The sequence below is a fragment of the Carassius auratus genome, chromosome 13 (assembly GCF_003368295.1).
Source record: "Carassius auratus strain Wakin chromosome 13, ASM336829v1, whole genome shotgun sequence".
NCBI classification, from domain to species: Eukaryota; Metazoa; Chordata; class Actinopteri; order Cypriniformes; family Cyprinidae; genus Carassius; species Carassius auratus.
The window spans coordinates 5,223,618-5,251,117 of NC_039255.1; the positions used below are offsets into that span (position 1 = coordinate 5,223,618).

General features: G+C 36.3%; 1 pseudogene; it reads left to right on the forward strand.

Annotated features, from left to right (window-relative positions):
- LOC113112414 (MAM domain-containing glycosylphosphatidylinositol anchor protein 1-like) overlaps positions 1 to 27,500 on the forward strand; it is a 149,165-nt pseudogene that overhangs the window by 97,278 nt on the left and 24,387 nt on the right.

Genomic DNA, 27,500 nt, shown 5'->3' on the forward strand with positions numbered 1-27,500 from the left:
GTAGTGAACTGTGTTTCTCCCCATGGTTTGCATAAATGAGTGTTAATAAAATATTTATGGGTTGCCAAAGTTAGCAATTGAAGTTGACTATTTATTTTCTATTATAACTTGTACAATTATTCCAGATGTCTTAATTTTTTTTATCAAAATATAAATTTACATTTTTGGCTGTATATTTTATGGATAATACCATTCATATTTAGTGGTCAGGAAGATTTTTTTTTATGTTTTTGAGAGTCTCATATGCTCACCAAGGCAGAAATTATTTGATAAAAAAATGCAGTAATATTGTGAAATATTATTTTCAGCACAATTTCTCCAATCTTTGCATGACCCTGCAGAAATCATTCTAATATGCTTATTTGCTGCTCAAGAAACTTTTTTAATTTTTATTAAAATAGTAAAAAAAAAAGTAAAAAAAAAAAAAAAAAAGTAGTGCTTATTGTTTAGTAGAACTAGTCAAAGAAAATTCAGGATGCTTTGATCATTAGAAATTTTGAAAGAATATCATTTATATGAAATAGAAATCTTGTAGCATTATAAATGTTTAATAGATTAAACATTAAACATACTTACTTTACTAAAGTATTCATTTCCATCTAAAGTTTGACCCGTAACATTTGAGTTGTAGTGCATAATCACTATTGAATCCGATTTTTTTTCCTCATATATTTTGTATCATACTCAAAAGTATGTCTGATTCCATAAAATGACTAAATAAGTTAGTTTGCTTGTTATTTTGGTCTATATTGCGCAGGACAAACTATATAGCAGTTTCAACTGTAAAAGGATTTAGAGTTAAGAGGTTATCCAGAGTGTTCAAAGAAAGTCCCACTCTAGTCTCTCTGTAAGCTCACAGAGGGTTTTTTATTTGTCAGTCGACCAGACCACTGGAATTATCGCACATTATTTGTCAATTGACACAGTTTGGAAACATCCCAGCACATCTCAGGCAACGCCACTTCTGTGCCTGTCTGAGAAAGGACAGCGGTAATGAAGTCTATCATGAAATTGCCTCAATCGATGACGTGATTGCATTTGATTTGGTGCCTCACATTCTAATGTGATTTTAATCTTGATTGTAATGCGATCCATTGACTGAGGATAGATTGAGTCTCTGAACGCATGACCAAATATACAAAGTGATATGTGTTTTCCATTAAGACCCAACAGGCCATTGTCAATGATTTTGATCCTGCTATTTTTCGATGCAGTATTTGGGGGCTGGCGGTTGTGTTAATGTGCTCAGAGTTTTCATAATGCATTATGATGCCTGCGTTGGGTGCTTTTTGTTACTGCCAAACTAAAAAGCCTTGAATTCATTAGTGCTCAAGCTACGCACAACCACACAAAAGATAGACAGGCTAAACCCTGAAACACTCAGTGTGCATCAGCCCTTTTCACACGAGCCATTAGCAGAGCAAAGCACTCTGTGCTCTCATAATGGATCCTGTGTTTATTGTGTTGCTTCAAAATGCACCATGTGATTACAGGACGATGCTGAATTTGAGTGTGTGTCGGTGCATTCACTGCACAGGAGGAGTATCTGACCATGAGTGTCACACAAAGAGCTTTTGGAGCTGTGACATTGTGGCTGGGAAAGCCAGGTGGCTGGTGGTTCAAGCCCCTCAAGGTGCAGGCTATGAACCAATACCATTGTGTACAAGGCATTGAACCTAAAGTGTATTTCAGGAGAACTCAGCATGCATAATATTTTTATCAACTGGTTTTCTTTCAGTCAGCACAGGTTTAGTCTTTTTTCTTGGATCTGGTTTGGATCTGGTTTTATCTGAGCTAACTGAAAGAAGACACTCTGTCAAAAAGATTAAATTCGAGATTTATAAGCAGGATTTTTTAAATATATAGATCAGTCTTTTTTTGACCCGGAACACTAAATTGGGTAAAGGATTTTCAGCACAGCACAGGGTTAAACATGCAGAAGTAGAAACTGCAAGTGTATTGGAAAATGTACTTAACTTATCTTTGTTTTAACTACATTGTGTACAATAGACTTATTTTTATTGATCATATGCTGTTTTGTTATTATATTCTGTGTGGTTGTTTCAGTATACGTCTCTTTCCATCTGGCAGATGGCGTTTAGGTAAACGAGTTTGTCTCAGGTGAGCGGAGCATGTCATTGCTCGGCCTGTGATCAATTGTGATAAATGATGACAACCGCTACGTGATTTATACTGTTATTAAAGAGCACAGTCAATGAATCTGCACAGCCCATACAATCAGAGATGAAGTATAAATGCTGTGCATGTGACTTAAACACAATATACCCCAAAACATGTAATGCAGAGCATGCGGTGAACAAATTGTAGTTCTTGGGATGTCCTCATGGCATGAGAAATCCCAGAATGTTGTGTTTCAGCTAAATGAGTGATAGCTTCATTAAGAGCTCATATGAATCACCCTCTCCCCCACACATCTAGTCTATCCTCACATCCTCAGTCCCTTTGTTTCTATTTTCTGTCAATATCGCTGCCGTAACGGGCCCAGCTACTGCAGAGTATTGCAGGATGGAGGCAGTTTGGAGCCCACCGCTGTGCTTCATCCCACGGCAGGTCTGATTTATGAGCCAGGTGGCTCTGCCTGTCTCTCTGGAGCTGAAGACAGGGGGATGTTGTCTAACACCTCGTCCTGTCTCTCTGTGTCAGGAGAGACAGACAGCATCTGCCTGAAACTGAACCACATTTCAGGCATTGAGAGGCTAAATCTCACAAAACCTGTCAAGAAACAAACTTATGTACTGTATATTGATTTAAATAAAATGAATATTTATATTTAAAATATTACACATAAGGTTTTGATTATGAATACTAATGTATTAATTTATAAATACATTTACAATTATAAATATTTAATAATAGAAAAACCCGTAATATATATGTAGAATGTAATGGTAATCATTATTAAAGGAAAAGGTCACACAGAAGTGGAAATGTAATACATAAGCTGTGTGTTTGTAATAAACAAATGTGACTTTAAAACATTTTTAACTTCAAATCGTTGCTTGTGAATTAAAAATGCAAGCAACGATCAATAAACTCTTTTATTCAATAATATAGCTTTCTCCAGTGAAAAAGTCATCTTGTCTGATTCAGGAGAGAAATATGAACAGATGAAGCACCATTTACAAGTGAAAATTGTCCAAAACTGGTTAGATTTTGATATGAGAGGACTCTTTCACAGCAGGGAGTGTTCATTATGGATTATGGAAGTGTTACAGTATTAATGTTGGGTTTGTTATAAGGCATTTATTGATGGACATGAGTGGTGTGGCTTATTGTGACTTTTTTATCAGCTGCTTGGACTCTCATTCTGACGGCACCCATTCACAGAGATGACATTTTTCAAATCTGCTCCAAAGAAACAAACTCATACACATATTTAACATACCGTTATATTCTCAATTTCCCCCTTTCCTTTTCCTCTCTTTTAATGGCCAATGACAGGAAACTTTTTTATATTTAATATGTATGTATACAGTATATGTTTTCTCTTGTGTCTTTATTTTGAATTAGTTTTATCTTCGTGCTCATGTTTATCAGTGCTGTTGGGTGGCTGAAGTTTATGATGTTTTGACTACAGACACGTGTCCTTTCACATGAGACGGATGATTCTAGTTTGTTTATGGGAACCGCTGTGTTGTGAAATGAAAATAGTCTTGTGTAAACTTCATTATGAGAATAGATGAGAGCAAATCACCTCTTCCTGTTGAGTTTAGATAAATGTTTTTCACAAACTACGTTAAAATGCAAGACAGATGATCGCCCGTCACATCAAGGGAATTTATAATGCTGTACAGTATCATTCACGGCACCTTTTGTTATGCATTTCCCAACTTCACTTTTCTTTCTGTTTAGGCTGTGTCTGTTTTTATGCTTTCTTTGCTCCCCACATTCATATCTTTTCAATGCATTCAGCATTTTTTCTTTGTCAACAAATAATCAGTAAAAGGATATACATTTCAGAAAAGTAAGAAAAGTCCAAGAAAATCTCATATGAGCTGTTTTATTCATTCATCATACATAATGAATATGCATAATTTATAAGTTCAGGCATTCCATGGGACTGGAACTCCTGACTCTGGCGTTGCTAGCGCAGCTGCTTTTCTATTCAGTTTAATTTAAGTTTACCTAACCTCTTTGCAACATTTGGGACATGTCTAAGCATATTTTATTTTGGCGGGAAAAAATTTATAACCATCTAAATACATATACAAACTTTAATCATATTATAATGCAAAATGGGCTTTTGTGTTCACGTAAATTATTTAATAATAACAATACAAATATATATATATATATATATATATATATATATATATATATATATATATATATATATATATATATATATATATATATATATATATATATATTGTGGGAATTGTAAAAAATTTTGATTGTTATAATTTTCAAAGTCAGTGAAATCAATTTGATCTTTTTCTGCTTCCTTGATGCACAGACCTGGTCTTGTTTTACCATATTTTTGCAGATGAAAGACAAACATTTTTTTTTGTCTTTGTTTAATTTTATTTATTGTTTTAATATTATTTATATTTTTTCATCACCATTTGATAACTTCCTCTGACACAACTTTCCTTTTATTTTCACTCGTGTCACCTTGTAAGTGTGAGATGCCAGTTAACAAAGCCAAATTATTTATTTAATCTGACATATTTTTCAAAAGACAAAAACAAAAACTCTATCAGGAATTATTGGATCATGGAAAATGGGGATGATAATCGTTTAGAATGTTTATAGATGTCTATTTCAAATGATTGTCCATTAAAGATATCATCCTGTACAACCAAACAGTTTGTAAATCAATCTGAAGCTAATAAGGATTCATAATTATATTGTCATTGGAAACGCTGAATTAAAGTTCATAAGTTAATTACACCCTGATGCTCTCTGCACATTAATAGTTACAGTAATGTACTGTTGATGTATTCCTGAGGTGCTGGGATGCTAATTTGCAGTCACATCACTTCATACATGCAGAGTGTCTAACCAGACCCTGGTAGACTGTAATTAGTCATTAGCTCTTGCACACTATATAGATTGATTCCGTGCAATTAGCTGAGACAATGTGGACCCCATCTTATTGATTCAGGTAGTCGCTTGCAATCTGTCATCTGAACATCGTCGGCATGTGCGATGGATTCATGCATTGTGTCCTAAGTGCTTTGGCATGGTTTATGTGGGGCTTTGTTTCCAGTAAAAATCTCAAGAGTGGTCAGTTCATTTACTGTTCTTTTCCTTAAATTGATTTTTGTCCTGTTAGTGAAAAAAATGCAGTTTGGGAACCTTACTCTAAAGAGCGTTTTAACAAAGTGAACTGTAGAAGTCAAAATGTCAGCACAGAAGGCCAAAAGAGATGCAACTGGTAAAAAATGACTTTAAAATCTTAATTTTACCCAAAATATTCACTGACAAATGAAGAATCAAAGATGAATTCCAGTGTAATAGTCTTTCTTTCTCCACCAGACCCTCCTGTTGTGGATCCAGTCCTGCTGGATGTCCGTTCTCAAACGCTTTCGACAGTCAATCTCCGATGCCTGGTTCTCAAGTCAAATCCAAACCGGATAGCCAGCACCCGCTGGTACCGTAATGGGATCCCCATCCGAACACCACCGGTGGACCCTCAAAGTGTCCCTCAGCTCCGGTTCAAACTAGACACCACAAATAATGGCACTTACGAGTGCAGAGTGAGCAATGGAGTCGGTACCTCAACCTGCACCTTCACTGTGTCTGGTGAGTAAAACACGTAATTATGTTTTATGTGAGAGAATTGATCTTCGTCGTACCAGTAAGTGGCCAGTTTTTGCTTAGTGGCCATTTACACAACAACATTTTCAGCCAAAAACTGGAAACTTTTTACACATTATGCCTGTTCGTTTACACCACAACAGCGTTTTGGGGACTGAAAACGCATATTTTTGAAAACGTCTTTCTAAGTGCAAGCGTGAATAAACATACACAACAATGGAGGAGTACATGATACTGTTTTAGCTGCTCAAGAGTTTGCTAACGCTTCTTCAGCAAAGTGTGGATTTACTTCACCAACATTACAACCAACAGTGGAAACACATCACATACATAATTTAATCATCACTTCCCTACAAAAGAATTGGCTGCCATCTTTGCAGACTTGTTAGGCTTTTCCCTCTCAGTAGGGTCTTATCTTTAGCTTTGCCAACACATCATGACAGTTGAGAGGTGCTAATGCTAATCCTAATCAGCTAGTTCTATCGTCACACACTAATACGACTGCTGTTAAAGGCCTAACTGCTGTGTAACATTTAGCAACATTGTAGAAGGAATTGTGTTGCAACATTTAGCATGCAGTGTTCCTTACTCTGAATACTACGAAAGGCATTTCTGCAGAAATGTACCCCAGCTAACAAAAGCATGTTTTAAGAACATTTTGCTAACATTCCCATTAAGTAATGTAAATGTTATTTCTGAATGCTCTCAAAAATGTAATTTTTTTTAATGTAAAATTTTGTTTTTTCAGATACTGTATGTTGGTTAACATGAAAGGTTTTTGTAAGGGACATTGAAACACCAGAAACTGACATTTCACTAAAATAACAAATTACTTTAATACAGCATATCTGCTTATGGGTGCGTGTATTTTCCTCACAAATAGCATTGCAGATATATAATTTATTCCCTATCCGCTGCACCAGACAAAACTTGAAGTTTAAAATGCGCCCCGGAGTTGCAGTTTCATTTGGTGACACTAAATTAAACAGTTCTCCTTTAATGAGATGCTTGTCCTTCATTGATGCTGTAGATAATTGATTTTCACTCGGTGGGTCATGACCCAATAATGGCTTTTTGTCTGCAATAAAAAATACAATTAAATATGCATACCTAGAATGGCAGACAGGTTTTCAACATTATATTCAATGTAACAGCTATGTCTTGCAGCAGAACCACTGCAATTTCAGTCGGATATCCAACTTATTTTTAATAGTCCATTATGCTGCTTGATATTGCAAACTGTATTTTTTTTCATATTATTTGAATGCATCAACATATTTATAGACACACCAGTTTGTAGTGCAAATAGTTTTACCTTTTACTACACTTTGTTATTCTACTAGTTATTTACATACAAGTGGCTAATGAGTCAAAGCATCACAAATTCAGAGAAAATAGCTTACTTCCTTATTGCAAAATAAGATGGTAGTAGTTTATCTTTTTTAAGTATTTGACTAACTAGTCATGCTCTGTTTTGGTTTGTTTGTTCATTTAGCTCAGCCGTATAATGCAGAGTTTTACTACGACACTCCAAACCCCATTCGCACACTGAAGAACAATTATTCCTACATCTTGCAGTGGACACAGAAAGAGCCCGGCGCTGTGGACAAAATCACTGGTTACTGGATCAATGTCCAACAGGTAAAGCAAACACCCACAGACACTGGAAGCTTAATATTTACTTCTTTCTTTCTTTCTTTCTTTCTTTCTTTCTTTCTTTCTTTCTCTTTTTCTTTCTTTCTTTCTTTCTTCTTTCTCTCTTTCTTTCTCTATGGTGGCTCAGTGGGATGTGGATGAGTAGAATAAGTGTGTTTGTAATAGGAGTCAGGGGAATCGTGTGCTCTGTGTAGGGAGCAGATAGTGGATCGATCACTGCTTGTCCTGCATTAAAGAGACTCTCAGAACCCCACAGGTGCAACACAAGAACACACAAGCAGCCTGATTGGGTCTGCATTCCATCCCTGCCGGATAAAAACAGGTCATACACCCTAAGGTGCTATATTAAGGAACATGGACAAGCATGTCCAAACCATATTGTAGTCTATGTGATAAACAAAGAGCTTGGATTAAAATCCAGTGATACTAAAGCCTATTCTGAGGTCACGTTTCTTCCCTAACCGTGTCATTGATGAAGTGAATTGGCTTTTAGGGTTAACCTCGCTGGCCACTTTAGACGAAAATATTGCTGTTAGCACAAAAATCGCAATAAGAAGTTGCATATTTATAGCATGTGCAAACCTATTGTGTTTAGTAGCTTGAGTTCTTCTCCACAGAGATGAATATGTCCTCATTGTGTCCATCGTACTCGACTTTGCCAGATGGGATTGGATGGTCATATACTGTAAAGCTATCTTTATTTCACACCCAAGCAGCAGTAATTCACATAGTTCCTGTCTTTTGACCTTCATCCCTGAGTCAGCAGTGTGAGGCCGCATGAATATCTGCTTTGCATTTCTGAATGCATTGTCTGAAATACAGTGTCTAGATAGTTTACTAAAAATTGTAAATATGTCCCAGTTTCCACTGTGAAGCTCACTGACTGAAAAGGTAGTATCTTCAGTGGAGGTCTATAATAACCACCATAGACATTGAGGACACAAGTGAACTGTTAGCTGCCAGTGTTCCCAACCAAGCATGAATTACTTGAATAACACAATGCTTCAGTTTTTTAACGGAGAAAAAGTGCAAGGCAAGATGTGATTTGACAGCTGTTTTTAGACAGAAATAAAAAACAACAACAGTAAATACCAGTGATACTTTTTCTTCTTCTGCTGTTCTGAGTTGAAAATACAGGCTGTCATTTACATGATTCATGACTTTATTAGTGACTGTGATGAGACAACAAGTATTTTTTCTATGTTTTCAGCATATAAGGCATACAGATAAGATTGAATAGATGGATATTTAAAAAAAAAATATATATATACATTTAATTGATTACATTTGATTACATTTTTCGTTATTCCATTAAACTCAGATAAATTATTTTAAGTGTTAAAAATATTAATAGTTAAATATCTACAGTTCCCCTTAAACAAGGTACGTTTTCATGAGAAGCATCACTTATTAAGATACTCCACTGGCAGATTTTTTTTTTCCTCTTACACAAGAACATATCTGCCATTGGATTAAAACAAAATACACCAGTATTAAAGATACATTCTCTGAAAACAAGCCTTAATATGTTTAAATAAACCAGTCTTGCTTTTAGCATTTTTAGACATTTTTTTAACTGGAAAAACAAAACAGTTGTGCTGCATTTAATATATATAGCACTTTCTTTTGGCTAAAAGGCAGCATCTCATGTATCCTTCATTAGAAGGGCGATCCCATAAAGCATAACGACAAGCTGAGGGAAGAAATGTATGATTTAGAACTGAAATTAATTGAACATAAGAAATATCCAAACATCTTGGGACGACCCCAACAGCGGCAGCGGTGCGTCGGGAGCGATCCATGAGTGCATCTCTCACAACTGTGTGCGCTTTGTGACTCTTCATCAGATTTTTTTTCAATTCTGACATCCTAATCATCTATTCATAGAAACCTGGCCCAGAGGGGGGCAGAAGGAACGGAAGAGCGCAGATGAATTATGGAAGGAGGCAGGAATCAAAGTGAACGGGGAGGGGGAGATTAGCCACTTGTCTTTGTGTGCATGAATAGCTAATCTTTCCCTCTTTAAAACCTTACCTTAAGTAAGAGTCTACAGGGACCAATGAATTAACATCCTGACTGCAGCAAGCATGCATTAACTTTTATGAGCTTGAGTGTGTGTGCGTGTGTGTGTGTGTGATGGAGAGAGAGACAGATTATAGATGAGTTTCTCAATATACTTAGTTGAGTATATGTGCATATTTGATCATAGCAGAATAACAATGAATGTCTGTGTGTGAATAGTGAAATATAGTTCATTCCATTCGTGTGTGAATCTACAGTATACGGTGAACTGACCTGTCCGTTTGTGTATGAATTTGTCTAAGGTCTGAATGCGTCGTGCTGCTTTGCGGTGGTAATGTCGATAAATGTTTTATAAATGTTGCTCTGAGAAATGTAGACGAGAGGGAAAAGAGAGAGGGGGTAATGAGCTGAAGAAAGCAGAGCCATTGTTTCTAACAGGCTATGTTTACATGCACAAATTTTGTTTCAATTAGACTGAATTCATTCCGAGTGATGAATCTGAATGTAGTGTTTATGAATGCTAAATAAAGTGATTGGGTTGATGTGTGCATTAATATGTCCTGAGCTTTGAAGTGAAGTGACGTGTGGCCAAGTATGGTGACCCATACTCAAGATTTTTGCTCTGCATTTAACCCATCCAGGTGCACACACACACACACATGTTTGTTTTTGTGAAAAGTGGGGACATCCCATAGGTGTAATGGTTTTTATAATGTAGAAACTGTATATTCTATCGCCCTTCACCAACCCTACACCTAACCCTAACCCTCACAGGAAACTTTGTGCATTTTTACTTTCTCAAAAAAAAAAAAAACCTCATTCTGTATGATTTATAAGCGTTTTGAAAAATGGGGACATGGGTTATGCCCTCATAAGTCACCCTCTCCTTGAAATACCTGTGTCATACCCATGTCATTATACACAGTTGTGTCCTGATATGTCACAAAAACATGCCCACACACACACACACACAGTGAACACACACCTGGGGCAGTGGGCAGCCAAATTACTGCAGCTCCTGGGAAGCAGTTGGGGCTTCTGTGCCTTGCTCAGGGGTCTCACCTCAATCGTGGTATTGAGGGTGGAAGAGAGCTGGTTATTCACTCACTCCCCCCACCAACAATTCCTGCCAGACCTGAGACTCAAACCAAAGTCCAACTCTCTCGAGAACAGCTTTTTTTTCTTTCTTGCCTCTCTTGCCTCCTTGTAGAAAAGCCCCAACTAAACTAGCATTCTGTCTTTCTTTACTTAAACATTTTCTTTACATTTTCTTATAAAAGGTGCGCAGACTGCTTTTGTTTCCTCTGAACTCGCCAAAGAAGATTCAGAACATTTCTGAAATGAGTGTTGTGTTTTCAGAGTCCGCAGGAAACATCAAGCCTAATTTCTAAAGCTGTGCCACTTGTTTACCGGTGCGGGAACAGAATCCCTCTAGAATAAACGTGTGCTGAGTAAGATGAGAAACTTTCATTACCTATTATTATTTTGACCTCATTTTTTACAGTTCTTTTTTTCCCATTAAACTGATGCTAACAAGCTAAACCCTGTATTCAGTCATTGTTCTAAATTTGCTGACAAACGACAAACCCAGTTTCATCTTTTAAACACACTCTGTGCCATATGTTACTCAACCACCAGAGACTCAAACAGCTGTCCGCATCCAAACCGAGCACCAATGACAGACCTCCAATCAGTGGGGTGAATAACCTCAGGAGAGGGAGAGAGAAAAAGAGCGCTTGAATGCATTTACACATCTTTATTGAGATGTACCTGCAGGGGAGCGCGGTTCACAGGCCTCTGCTCACACCTTGCACACCTGTGATTTGACGAGAGGTGAGATCTTACAGCTGTGTGTGTGAGAGTTTAGTACATAAAGCCCTTTGCAATGTGATTTAACCCTTTACGCTTCTACATTGTGCTAGTTCCTATTCGTCATCCTTTAATGATTCCGAATGTACCATTTTCCTAAAGACCAGAGAACTGGTTCCCTTCATAAAGGTTAAAATTCTATTCAAATAATATAATATGCATTCCAGACAATGAGTTCACTTTACTCAAATGGCTTTCACAGTCACCAGATCTCAATCCAACAGAGCAGCTTTGGGATGTGGTGGAAAGAGAGATAGCATTTTTTAGGTCTCATGTTCATATCGTTCTTGACAACGTCCAACACATTAGGGCCGTTTATACCTAGGATGATAACAATGATGACAAAGATATAATAAAAAAAAAAATCTAAATGTAAAGCAATTACAGAATCCACACCATATGTATACAGATAATGACACAGTGAAATGGTATCATTGGAAACACTTTTTTGTTTCAGCTGGTGAATGATAAAAACACTGACAGCCAATCAGAATCCAAACGGTTTAAAGAGCTTGAACATTTAAAGCAGCAGACGACAAAACTGCAGTACGCCTTTAATAAACAGAACATTACTGTGCATTGAAGTGGATGGTAATATAGTTATCATTATAGTTATCTTTATACTTAATACTACTGACAGGATAATCAGGCACTGGAGGCACTGTCTTCTGTCATACGACTTTTTGTCTGTATTTTGCATTATGTATATAGCATTATAAAAGATTTGATTTCATATTTCATAATGTTTAATTTGCTTAATTTCTGTAAAATCAATTATTCTCTGGTCTTATCTTTTTTCTTCATTAAGCAATGCCACCCTTCCCTTGGAGAAAACATCGCTGGACTCTCTCTCTTGTGTGTGTGTGTGAGTGTGAGTGTGTGTTTGGTGATTTAGATGAGAGATGCACAGAAATGTTGTGTTAACAGAGAAGAGCAGCCAACTACAGACAATTTATCTGTGACTTTTACAAAATGCATGTTTGCATGTGTGTGTTGGATACGGCTGTTAAGTCTTGGCATGCATTGTGTAGGCTCAAGTGGGTTTAGTGTTGGAGACGTGGCGGCACACACTCCATGTTGCCGTGGTGAATGGCCCAGAAACAGTGGTTTATGGTGGGACTTAATTAGACAGATAACAAATGTGTTTGACCCCTCACTAGCCAGGTTAACATCACAGCTACGCTTCTACTTCCTGCCTGGAAAAGGGGGAACAAATGATGAATTGGAAACACATACACACACACACACACACTTATTCATGTGTGTTGTATTTGGAGGGAATGCCGGCAGGTTTACCTGCTGCCCGGGTCTCCATGCAGAACTAAGCAGAGATCATTTCTCTTTCCATTGTGCTCTGTTTCCATGGGGCTGCTGCCATGTTTCCCATAATTCCATGGGGAAAAAGCCTCGACGGCCAGAGTGCCGCTGGCCCTGTGATTACCACACATCCTCTGGGAGTGAGAGCTGACCTGAAACAGCTCACTGCACATTCATTTCATCTAATAAGATAAGGCTAATAGTATTATATATTATTAGTGTAGGTTTTTGTGGTATCAAATAAAACTGCAACATGTTTGCTTATATGAATAAGAGAGATCAAAAGCTAAACATAGTTAAAAATACACTGTAAATATATATACAAATTTATTTTTTCCATATGGAAAATGTATTTTAAATATACAAAAATGACCAAATATATTGCTAGTATATATTTTGAAATCTAAATGTATTAATATTGCCCCACACATATATTTTATTAAACACATTTTAAGATTGGACATATATAAATATATAATTAACATTTGAAGGTTTAAATGTAATATATTTCTAATCTAAACTTATTTATTTTGTTCAGAATACAGGTTCAAGATTTAAACAACTATATTTAATTAATATATTTCTTTAAGCCATGCCATTTACAGAATATATTTAGCAGATATTTGAAATATATTTTGGCCTGGAATGTTTTTTGGCCCTGTCTGTCATATGGGTTGCAATATTGTGATGGAGAATACCTCCACTATTATCTTTGTGCTATTAAACTACATGGAATTTTGTTCATTTAGCTATAAACATGTTGACAGTTTAACTAACTAATACTTGCTACACCGTTCCTTGAGGTAACAATGAGAATGTATTGATGCAAAAGTTTGCATTGAATTATATGTTTTGACTTGAATAGAGTATTTTTGTAAAAGTGTATTTACTCCTTGAGTATGCAGCAGCAAATGCTCTGTTTTACAAGAAAAGAGACATATTTAAAGGGAAAATCAAAAAAAACAAAAAAACAAAAACAAAAAACAAACACACATGAAATGCTAATGTTTCGCTAAAGTATCCTCAGAAAGGACTCAAAACCAGCAGCATTCAGAGGCATCGTAAGATGTCCCATGGGAAAGCAAAATAGCTCAAAGTAGAGAATGACAAGTTGATCTGTTTCACCAAGTGTTCTTAGTCAGCACACTGCTGTTGAGCCTGAGGAAAGACTTCTAAACTTCTTACAGCAGGGTGGCAGGATAGCAGCTGACCTTGCACTCTGCAAATCATTGCACCGAGGGCTTTCTGTGGTTTCATGGAAGTTAGAGATGTATAACTCTGTGTGTAGACACAACCAGTTTCCAGCGTAACGTTTCTGTCCTCGCTGTGAAAGTGAAAATGCTTATGGTGAAAAGTCATATGGTCAGAAGTGAGAGTGTCTTGTGTCCATGGAGTCACTGACATTTCTTCTATCTTCCTCTTCTTTCTGCCCTGCTTGTTTTCAATAGATTAATAATGTCAAATAGTTACAAGTCCAAAATTATGTCAGAACTACTGAGAAAAAATATTATAGGGTAGAGTGGGCTCACCAAAATGTTTTAAAAAGCAGATGATAGTTTTATACAAGGCAAGAATGCATTACATTCAAAAGTGACAGTAAAGACATTAATAATTTTACAAATAAATACTGATTATAAAACAGTTTATCGAGCTGTTTTCAAAATTGATAATAAAAATAAATGTTTCTTGAGCAGCAAATCAGCAAATTAGAATGATGTAAATACACTAGCAAGAATATTATATTTAAATTAAAATTATATTTTACATTATTACTGTTTTACTTTATTTTTGCTCATATGCAGCCTTGGTAAGCATAAGAGACTTTTCAGAAAAAAAAAAAAAAATCTTTACCCTAAACCTTTTAACATTAGTGTAGGCTATATGATTACATAAAACAGGCGCTAAATTACTTATTTTACCATGATCATAGCATGATCATCCTTAAACTCTTTTTCTCTTGTGTGTTTGCAGAACCGACAGACAATTTTGTCCAAACAGATCACCACTAAGGAGCCGGTGAAAGGTGTTCTCATGTCCTACACGCTGACAGACTTGCGTATTCCCCTGTCGTATGAGGTCAGCCTCACTCCCATAACCAGCTACGGCACTGGAAACACGGTCACGCGCACCATCCAGTACTCAGAGCGTAAGTCACCTTCCTCTTACACCAGACATTTAATAATTACAGCATGCAAGATCTCAGTTGTCTGTTGTCCACTCGCATCTTTTTATTTGTAACTTAAAATTGAAATGCATTATATCATTTTATTTCAGGTACAGCATTTTTGATGAATTTAGATTTTTGGTTTTATATGGGCAAAGCATAAGCATAGCTGGGCTAGTTGTGGAATGGGAATCAAAGCCAGAATTGTTAAAATCTTCATGATTCCCATCAACAGAGGTCATGCATTTCAAATGTGAGGTTTTGCTTTTGGGATTATGTTAAATTGAGATGTCAAACGTGTGGCAGCCATCGTGTGTTGAGATTGCTGATGCTTCAGAACAGTAGGAACAGACCAGCGGCTTCAGCACCAGAGCTGAGTCTGGATCTCAGAAACTGCTGATAGAATCTAATCCCACTGGATAGTCTTTCAATCTTTAACTCCCAATCTCAGCATTTGCTTTAACCAGACCAAAAAATGGCCAACCTACAGAATAAATGGATTGCTGGAAGACATGAAACCCTTCTTCTGTGAAGTCAAGGCTGTATTCACAAAAATGTTTCAGTACTCTAATTTGATTGGCTGAGTAAACAATGTGTGTGTTTTTATTAATTGTACTTTATGTATATATAGTTTATTTATAGTAAAGTGTTCAGTTAAATATTTGTAAATAAAAAGTAATTATTATTATTATTATTATTATTATTATTAATAATAATAATAATAATAATAATAACAGATACTTTTTAAAATTATTTTTAAATTAATATATTTGGTAGTATGAAAGTACATTAAAGTATATGGAAGTAAATGCTTTTTATTTATTTTATTTCTTTCCATATTATTATTTTTTTATGTTCAGATGGTAAAATATATAAAGGGAAAAACTATTTAACTTTTTTTGTATACATATTTTATTATTTAAATTGAACCTTTTTTAATCTCATTTGGATTAATTTATTTTAGATTTAATAAATCAATACATTTTTTATTTTATTTTATTTATTCTTTTTTTTCTTCTTACAAATAATACATTTTTAATTTGGTTGAAATAGCAGTTTAAAAAAATTCTTGAATGCTATTTTAATAAATAAAAAGAAAACATATAGAACAGAAAAAAAATAGAGCAAGCTAGTGTTAGAGGCCTTTTTTGCTTTTGTTAATTGTATAATAATTAAACAGAAAACAAAAAGATGGAATGCATAAAGATTAAAGAAGCTTTTTTTTTTTTTTTTAAGAAAACAAGAAGTTAGTACATGAATAGAATTAGAATAAAGAGTGCTAGAGTTAGAGGGTCAAATAAAGATGTGTTTTTATCCAGTTCTTGAAGTTGGGGACTCAGATTGAGTTGGGGAAGTCATTCCACCATGAGTGAACATCTAGTTTAAAAGTCCTTTAAAGTGATTTTGTGCCTCTTTAAGGTGGCACAATAAAGCAACGCTCACACACACACATACACACACACACACACACACACACACACACACACACACACACACACATATATATATATATATTTATATATATAGTGTGTAAGATATATGTATAAAAGTAATTGTTAGATAAATATTTAAAGTTTTCTCTGTATAATTTTGTTTGATATGTTTAAATACAGTGATCTCATTTCTCATTTATAAGAAGGATCGGTATTCACTCTTTTTTCTAATTTCTTTTCTCTTGCAGCCTACACTTACCCAAGACCTTCAGGTGAGAAAGTCTTGTACTTTTTCTTTTGGTGATTTTTTTTTTTTTTTTTTGCGTGTTGTCTTTCTCTCTCCTCTAAACTTTTCTCCCATCTCACGCTTGTCCTGCCTTTCAGTTCTTCCCAATTAAATTCAACACAGTTCTCCTGGCAGCCTAAGCACTGAGCTTTGCCAAAGAAGTAAAAAAAAAATACACATAAATTAAACCAGACTGGAGATCAGCAGAGTATATTGATGAGCCGAACGCATGTGGAGGGAAGAAAATGTTGATTTCAAACCACTATTTAGAAACTGTGCATTCTTATCCATTCATTTGGTCTGTGTTCTCTCACACTTGGAAAATTAGTTAATCAGCCATTTAGAGTGTGACTGGAGTACTTCTGGGTGACTAAATATAGTATTTTGTATTCACTGTTTGTTAAGTGATGTTTTATTAACAAATTTTGGGAGCAGCAAGCACAGATAATTAACATGGCCAATTCATCACCAGAAATTACACCATCTATCCAACCGGCACAAGTGAGAACCCCTATAAATAATCAAAGCAGCCTTACCTTCAGTATCTCTAGTCTTTCATTATTCCTTCCACCACCCTGACTCCTCACCTTCAGCCCGTTCCTACCCCAGCACGGGGAGGAGCACTCAGGGGGAGCGCTCTGGGTCTGGGCTAAAAACTGAGCTCTGACCCCTCTCCCTGGATAGGGGGAGTACCCTGGGCTCAAGAGTAATTACCGGTACATTTTGTTTGGTAATATTAGGCAGTTTTGATTTTTATGCTGTTTAATGCTTGATGATCACATTATTTCACACATGCATTTGCTTACATACTCCATGTGATTGCTTGTTTCTGCTTCTTCTTCGCCTTATTTTGATCTAGACATTCAGGACTCTTTCAGAAGATGTGATATAGTGCCTCTTACTGTATAACAGTGAAAACCCAAAAGTCTGAAAATTCTGTCGAAAAACAGGCCTGTCCTGCTCTCAGTTACTGAATCCCTGAGACTGGCAAGGGCAGCTTCCAAATCCTCAGGACTCATCTCGCTTGATCTGTCTTCTGCCATTGACAGATGGGCATCTCAGGAACCGCACTCCAGTGGTTCAAGTCTTACCTCTCAGTTAAGTCCTTCAGGGTGTCTCGGAGGGGTGAGGTTTCTTAGTCAAGTTCTTGCTACTGGGATTCCTCAAGGCTCAGTGCTTGGACCACTTCTCCATCTACATGTCATCATTAGGATCTGTATTGCAGAAGCATGGCAATCAGTGCTATGCTGATGACACTCCACTCTGCTTTTAATTCCCAGCAGATGATCCAAAGGTAGCGGTTCGCATTGAAGCCTGTCTGATAGATATTTCTGGCTGGATGAAGGACCATCACCTTCAACTCAACATGAGTAATACAGAACTGCTTGTGGTCTCAGCCAACCCAGCACTTCATCACAACATCTCTAAACAGCTAGGTTCGTCAACCATAACTCCTTCCAGGAGTGCAAGGAACCCTGGAGCCCCGCTGGATTCTAATTCAAGGGCACTGATGTTTGTCTACAAGACAACCACTGGCGCTGCACCAATATACCTAAACTCGCTAGTTCAGGCTTATGCGCAATCCAAAAGCTTGTGTTCTGCAAGTGAATGACGCTTTGTGGTGCCATCCCAAAGAGGCACAAAATCTCTCTCACTGATATTTTTCTGGACTGTTTCCAGCTGGTGGAACAACCTTACCCAGTTTCAAAAAATGTCTAAAGATAACTTTTTTCGCCTTAAATGTTTTTTTCTTATCTTATGTAACATAATCTTGCATTCATATGCTTGTGTAGAGCATGTTTCGAACTTATAATTACTATATTCATGTGCCAAAAAACAACAACAACAAAAACGGAAAGGTGTATTACGATTCCCTCTCATGTTTTTTTGTGTGCAGATCAAGTGTGTGGGTTTGAGGACATTAGGATATGTGGGTTCACTCAAGACCGCAGCGACATGTTTGACTGGACCAGACAGAACCATCTCAACCAGAACCCCAAAAGGTCGGTTAATACAGGGCCGGATACAGACAGGAGTGGGACAAAAGAAGGTAAAAACACACACACCAAAGTGGACATATTTTTTTCTGCCCTGTATTGAAGTAATTTTAGATTCATACATCTGAAGATAACTTTTTCTTTGTCATTTAAATTTATTTTATAGCACCTTTTTTAAACTAAAAATTATTCCAAAGCACCTTTACCTTTGATAATTTTCCCAGTTGAGAAACTCCATAAAAAGATACACTTGTATTCTTGAAAACAATTACAACAAAAGCAAAACCAAAATAAAAATGTATTTCTTTCGAATCTTTAGAAAGCAGGTTTTAATTTATTGTTATTTTTTTATTAAATATATTCTGTGTGTATAATTATTTATTTGTGAAAGCTTCTGCCCTCTCTGAAAAACAGTGGTAACAAATGCGTTTTGTACTTTCCTTCTGCAAATAAGGTTACTACATGTACATTGAGACGTCGCGGCCGCGCCAGGCTGGGGATAGAGCACGTCTCCTCTCTCCATTGTATAACGTTCCGGCAGCCCGAGGACCAACGGGGACCACCAGAACCCCCTACTGTGTCTCTTTCTACTACCACATGAATGGAAAACATATTGGTGAGCCTTTAACCATGGTTTGAATTCACACTCTCAGAAAGACAAACATTTAAATGCTCAACTTTTTAACTTTGTTAACTGATATTGTATTGATGTACTCTTGGGCAATTGATTGAACAGTGGTCTCTATATGACATGTTGGAGGCTTAATGACGTTGTTTCCCTGCAAAAATTGGTACTTGTACATGCACATATGTATATACTTCAGCTTCTAACTGGAGTTTGGTTTGTCTGAAAGCATCCTCCTCTACCACAGCATTGGGCTGAATTTTTTGGGTAAGTACAGTTGTTTTAGTAGCATTCACCAGATGGTCAAAGACAATGAAGGACACAGACAGAGAGAGAGAAAGAGAAGTGAAGTCATCCACACATCCATTAATTATTTATCTTGTCTGTTAAAACATTACGTTTTTTTTTCAAAGTGACATCTGTCTATTCTCTCTGGTCCAAACAGTGTTTTGTATGTGTGTGTGTGTGTGTGTTTCTTCTTGGCACATTTAAGCTGATCAAGCACATCATTCAGTGCCACACTAGTAATTCTAAGTGAAAGTACACAGCACAACAATATTCCAAACAATAATCAAATTTTAATTGTAAAAAACTATTTTTTTTACACTACCATTCAAAAGTTTGAGGTCAGTAATAAAAAAAAAGAAATTAATACTTTTATTTATTGAGTATGATTTAAATGGATCAAAAGTGACAGTAAAGGCATTTGCAATTAGAAGCGACAAACAATTTCAATTAAACGAAAGAATCCTAAAAAAAAAAGATGCACCATTTCCACAAAAAAATATTATAATGTTTTAAACATTGATAATGCAAAAAAAACAAACAAAAAAAAAAAAAACACGAAAAAAAGGAGCCCGGAGTTCCATGGCACAGGGGATGCAATATCTGACCCAGCTGAAGCCGACGGGAGCACAGCAATGCTGAATGTCCAATGGGTTCTACTGGAGTTGAGGGAGGAAGGAGTGCTGGTGCAGGAGTTAGGGCAACAGACCAAAGTAGAATAGAGTGTTCAGAGGCTGGAGGTAGAGCCTCAGGATCCCCATGTCCAGGAGGAAGTGGCTCACCACAGGCCCACAGTATAACCATGCCACTGAGAGGTGTCAAGGGAGGCACTAAGAGACTGGTGGGAGACAGTGAGGACTGGACAGCAGAAATAGCTGTGGTCTGGATAACTGACTGCAGATGGACAGAAGAACCAGGGAGACACAAACTCATAGGAGATCATAGAAGAGGCGGTGGGAGAGGGAGGTTGTGTGGAACTAATGCATCCAAAAAAAAAAACAGGGATAGTAGGGGTTGAATGAATATTACAGTACAAGTCCAGCAACTCTCTCTCTCAGTGACAGGCAGGTAGGTGAATCTCCAATCCAAACCCTCAAACTCCATGCACATACCTTAGATGATGGACGGAACATCTGGCTCAGACAGTCTCCGCTCACGGTCCATTGCAATATCATGCACAGCTGCTCCAGGCTGAGTCGGGCTCTGAGTCTGCTGTGGGCACTGACTGTTGCTCCTCACAGTTGGAGAGATTTTGGGCACTGGATTGTGAGAAGGACTGGCGTTGTCATCGATGGGTCAGATGGTAAATGACTATCCATAGGACACCCACTCCACTAATTTGACGAGGCTACCTCAAGGACCCTCCCTGAAATTCCTCCAGGTGTTCCTCAAGGGAGTGATTTCCCTGCCCAAGGCTTTAAAGGCGAACTGCAGGGATGTCTGTGATGATGGGAAAATAGAACAAAAATGGAACTCACTTACCAAAGCAAAACACAGCTTAATCTTCTCTAGCTCCTGCCTTTTGTCACGGTTTGTAGCAAACACAAAAACAAGGATGAAAGATCCAAAGTCCTTTAAAGGAGTCAACAGATGCCCATTTTCCAGAAGTTGATATGATTCTTTAGGGGGTAAAAGGGTTAGTTCACCCAAAAATGAAAATTATTTCATTAATGATTCACCCTCATGTCGTTCCAAACCCGTAAGACCTCCGTTCATCTTCAGAACACAGTTTAAGATATTTTAGATTTAGTCCGAGAGCTTTCTGTCCTTTTATTGAAAATGTACGGTATTCTGTCCATGTGCAGAAAGGTAATTAAAAACATCATCGAAGTAGTCCATGTGACATCAGAGGGTCAGTTCAAATTTTTTGAAGCATCGAAAATACATTTTGGTCCAAAAATAGCAACAACTAATTTTTTAAAAACTTTTTAAAACTTAATGACATAATTTTTATATTTTGGTGAACTAACCCTTTAATGGATATTCTGTAATGTAGTTTGGATCAAGTATGGTAGTGTAAAACAGTACTGTTTTTACCCTGTCAAAAACAGCTCTTTTCAGGACAAGCTTTATTTGCAAAGATTCATTCAAAAAACGTTATACTCCCTTCTTCTGGACGTGAAGCTGGATCATGAATAATTTGCACAAAGATAGAGGCATGTAGGTAGATCGGGGGGTGTCAGTTTGATGTCACAAAGATAGGCACCTCAGATCAGTTCGATTTGAGAAAGGGGAAATGATTTAATGAGATAAAAAAAAAACACTGGGTTGATCTTTATCATTATAGGGTGGTTGCGTACACACACTCCCAACACACATTTCAGTTCAAACAGCTGGTAAAATGCATGTGGCATCCGATGACCCCTTAAATGCAATTCTCGGGTATAGGAACACAGGATAAACAAAGACAGAATAAATTTTTTTTGGTGGGCTAAGACTAGATATCTTTTTCTTTTTTTGGTGGACTACCCCTTTAAAAAGCAAACCCACGTAAACCTTACAGTGGCACCTAAAATGTGTTCTAATTAGGCAGCAGACAATGTTTAGGAGCAGAGCCTGTGTGTCATTCCTCCTAGAAATGAGTTCGTTTATGCAGGGTGCTATTGTATAGATGACAAATCTGACAAAAGCTTTCTTTTTGAAAAATAAAAGCATAAATGACTCATAAGTAAATAATGCTATCTAAAAAGGTAACATGAACACTGATTTATAGGTGTTCTTGATGGGGTTAAAAGATCTGTGACTATCTGGCAACCACCTGTTATCACACACTCTAGTACACGTTTGCACATGCAGACTTTAATTGCTAATTAATGTAAGAACTTTATCACAGAAAACTCTTGTTTGGACAGCAGACCAAAAGTTCTTTGTTGTTGTTTTCTAATTTTTCAGCTTGACAAATAGAGTAACTGAACTTCCTGTTTACCTTCACTTTTTATCTGCGCTCACTCTTCAAACTTTATCAGCCCATTAACGGCTCATAAATTCTCCTCTTCTACCCCCCCCCCCCCCCTCTCTCTTTCTCTCTCTCTCTCTGGCTGTCTGTCTGCTTTTCTTTCACCTCGTTCTCTTCACCTGTGCATCTTCACTGTCTGTCTCCTGGTCTAATGAGACGATTCCGTCTAATTATTTGCCAGTTGCCACTCATGACACAGGCTGGGCTCACGGTGGGGGGCGACTGGTGAACACAGAACACCCTTAAAGTTGTACGGCTTTCCAAAGGCATTGTGGGTTCCCTGCTGCAGGCCTGTACTGTATTTTTCAAAGGGTATGTTTTATTAATTCCATTGCTATTTAGGAGTCGGAGAGGACAGCAGGTCCTTAATGAAAATTAAAATTGAAAGGCGAAACACATTAATCATGATCAAAATCACTCTAGAGTGCACGCGCAGATGCACATGCACATAAACTTATACTCAAGCAGTCTGCTAAAGCTCTCTAACTCATCATATTTGTCTCTGTCTGCTTTAAAATGAGATGGGGCGGTTTAGCTGTGTTTTTCTTTGCTGCTACAGTATAAATCTACAATCTCTGCAATCTACAACGTCAAGCATTTTACTCTATCTAACAGCTGTTACAGAAGGTTTTTTTTCAGATCAATTCAGTTATTTATAAAAAGTACATAAAAAGTCATCATACAGAAGCAAAAATGTCAATAAAACTGTTTAATATGATTAAAATGTAATATTTTTAGGTGTTTATTTGTAAAAAAAAAAAAAAAAAAACACAACTAAGGATGTGTGCACTACAGCTAATTTCAAAGCCATTTAAACAACTACTTGACTAGTCTAAAAGGAAGAAACCCTCAGAAGACAATCAACAACACTATTGTATTGTGTGTACAATCTAAGAATCATGTCAAATAACCTTTTTATTTGAGTTGTTCTTACTTACCATCAAACCATTCATATTTACAACACTGACAGCAACAAAACCAGCAGATGTGCTGAGTGTAAATGCAAATTCTCTCTCTGACATTAGGTGGCACTTTTGGACAAGAAGAAACACATTAGTTACCATGGTTACCCCTGTAAACAAAACAGCTGTGCTGATAAACATTATACAAGCATTATACAGAGATAACCTGAAAAAACAAACAAACAAAAAAAAATCAACAAAACCTTTTCCTGTCATTCATAATGTTTCTCCCTTTAAACCGAAAAAAAAAAGGAATTCGTTATCCTCTCTAGATATCCACTTTTCAAAAATAAAATTATTATTTTTAAACAATAACTAATGACGAAATTTCGACTAGTGGGCTATTCTCAAACATCCCTGCCCAAAACCATCTAGCTTGACCAGAGTGGATGACCTTAGGGTGGTTTAAATCATTTTCATCTGCCAGCTGCTCTCTGTCCTACATGTGACTGGTGGCAGTGATCAGCTATAGGCTGAATGCTGGTGTGATCACTGTTCATTACGGCCCATGCACACTGATCTGCTAATCATTAGTCTGTGCATTGGCATGTGGGTGGCATTGTGGGCACAGATGCTAAACTGAGAGGGAGGCACAGCTGGCTCTACTCTCATTACATGAGACGCCCTACTGAGAGACCGACATTGTTGTAAGTAATCTTAATGTGCAGGACTGTGTTAGCCGCTCTGTGCTGGCCGTAAAATACAACCTCATTAGCAGAATGAGAGTTTAGACTTTTATTTGCGCAACTGTGCTTGGATTAGAATTGATTACCTCCCAATTAGTAAATGAAGAGATTAGCTCTGCGTTTGGTTATGCCTAGCATTACATTATTCAGTACATTGACACTTTAGCCTTGTGCAATATGTCTTATATTAAATGTTCTTCACATACAGTACAAGGAAATGCAGTATGTAGTGTTTAAAATGCATGTGTGTGTGTTTGGAGTATATTCAGTTATCTGGAGGCTTGATGGTCCTACAGAAAGATCTTTACATTACTTGACTGGACCAATAAATCTTTACTAGTAAGACGGAGAAATTCCCTCTCTATATTTCTGGATGGATTTATCTGATTAGAGGGAGGAGGCATGTATTCCAATTGCTTTTGATGACTTCATCATTAGATTTCTAGGTGCTGTTTTTCTTTTTTTTTTTAGTAGCATAGCATTAGAATTTGTGTATAATGCAGTTTGACTCTCTTTTAAATTCAATGCTTCATGCATCTTAACAGCTGTTGTTTAACAGCCCATGTTTTTAGGGTTGAAGACCACAAGTTCAACTGTAATGTAAAACACGTTCACATTTTTTAAAATGCAGGTGAAAGTTCTTCATAAATAAATAAATATATATATATATATATATATATATATATATATATTAGGGCCGGGACTTTAACGCGTTAATTGAGATTAATTAACTACACAAAAAATAACGCGTTAACTAAGATTAATTAATTACAGAAAAAAAAATTCACTTATTTTTGCACCGCGGAACGTTTCTCACTGGATGAGTTTCGGCGGGACTGATTATACTGGAGCACCAACTAGCGTTCGCATATCACCGCAGCACATCGAGCCTCAAGTATCACCTCAACGCAAAACATATAGCAGCTAGTGTGGACTTTACATTTTATTTTGAACTATGTATTATTTTGTTGGTGCAACAGTTTATGTTGAACTCTTTATTGTTTTGGCCAAGGTTATTGAGAGTTGGACTTAGTATGTTATGGCCTCTGAAGCAACAGAGAGATGTTTTCTAATAGTCAGTGTTTCCAATGTTCTGAATGTAATTGACAGTATTGTGTTTTACTTAAAAAAAAAAAAAAAAAAACACTTTACAGAAGGTTCCAGCACCTATAAGCTTCCTGAATTTCTGAAATGTACTATTTCTAAATTGTTTCTAAATATGCTATTGCTACACTTCATGGCAAAAATTGCACTGGTCTGCTAGACTTGGTTGAACAAAAATAAACAATATTTTGTTGCTTAAGCTTATGTATTCAGTCATTATTCAATGGTATACTATAAATCCATGTGAAAAGAAATTACTTCTCAGTGTTCTCAGGTCAAATATTTATATGCGATTAAAATGCGATTAATTTCGATTAATTAATTACAAAGCCTCTAATTAATTAGATTAATTTTTTTAATCGAGTCCCGGCCCTAATATATATATATATATATTGTATTATTATTATTATTATTATAGTTTTTGTTTTTATTTAAATTTTATGTCTGTTAAGTTGTTATATTAGTAATGATAATAATAACAACAATAATAGTACTATTTTCCTCCCTTATTCTTGATTTTCTCTGTTGTATTTTTGGTTTTATATTTTTGTATTCACTGTATTATTATACTTATTATTATAGATTTTATGTTGTATTTTTGGTTTTATATTTTTTTATGATGATTGTGGTGATGATGATGATTATGTCCCTATTTTTTATTTTCAGTTGTATTTTTGTATTTGAATTGTAAGTCTTTTTTTAGTTGTTATATTTAATAATTATAATACTAACTGCCTTTTATTTATTTATTTATTTATTTAGTTCTCTCTCTCTCTTTATTTATTTATATTCGTGTTATTTATTGTGATTCTTTAAGTAAATGACCAGGGCTTACCATAAACAATGTGCTATTAGGCTAATGAAACAATACATTAGATTAACATGCACCACTGGAAATGTGTCAGTTAAATTGTCCATTTCGATTTCATGTTGCTTTTTTCGTGTCATTCTCCTTCCTCTCCACACAGTAAAGACTAGGCGATCACCCTCTACAATCGCAGTAGTCTGTTTGATTTTTCATCAAGAGCAACACAATAGCATGTTCTATTAGACCGCACGGCTATTAGGCTCTAAGTTCATTACAAAGGAGTTCAGCAGCCAGTGGATCCATTAGAGCAGAAGTCAATCACAGCAGCATTCAGTCCATTCGATCCTTCACTCATTACTGCATCAGAGTGTGACCCTACTGCTGTTTCTGGATGACAGCGGCACTTCACAAGGTGTTTCCTCAGTCATTGTCGTGATTTAGTGATGCACACACTTTATATGGTACAAGAATGAATGGCTTGTATGTTCAGACAGCTTGTATTCATTGTCTTTCATTTCTCAGGAATACTTGACTCTGATTGGTTAATCAGTCAAATATGTAAGGTATAGTGTACAGCTAGCTGCTTTCAAGCAATGTTAATTTAATAAGTTTACTATAGTATTATAGTACGTATTATTATTATTATTATTATTAATTATTTTGAATGAAGTTTCATTTTTAGATTTTCAGTTTTCATTTTAGTGTAGGTCTTAATAATTTTGTTATGTGTGTGTGTGTTTTATTAGATTTATTAAATGGAAACTAGCTGGAATATTTAGTGTTTAAAGATTAGAAAAAAAATCAATTAACATAAATGATTTTTTAATAGTTTTAGTTGATGATAACATTCATTTTAATTTAAACTAAATACATTAGAAATGTTGACTAGCTGACATATTAGATTAAATTATGATATATATATATATATATTAATAGACCGACATATATATGCATATATATATATATATGAACTCTGCAGCACACATGGTTTGAGTGTGCTTTAAAATGTCCTGGTGCATCCAGCTTTCCCACTCAACCTTCATCTGCTGCTCATTAGAGAGATTAATGAGTGTTTGGATGTGTTTGACCTGTGTCAAGGTTAGCCAAGGGCGTCTGATGTCGTCGTTCTCTTGCAGCACAGAGGTCCGATTCGAGCCTTAGGCCTTTACTACAACCTGTCCTTACATACAGTACACAACCACGGTTGTTTCTTTTAAAGGGTTGGTTAGCTGTTTATTTTAAAGTGCTTGGCTCATTGTACACAACGGTTTATGTGTTAAGTGTGTGTGGTCACCTTAAAGATGCACCAGTACGCAATTTGTGTCTGTTTATCAGCAAGCGAGTAGCTCTTCAGTGTGATTGAGGTCATTGAAACGTGGCGGATGCTTTCAGCCTGGGCAGCGAGCTAATAGTGAGGCTCTGATACAGCACTGTTAAAGGCACCCTGATTTTCCTCAAACTGCACTTATTACTGTAATACCTATACAGTAAGGACACATGCTGACACTGTTGTAGTGACTTCCCTTTCGAACAACAGGAAAAAAAA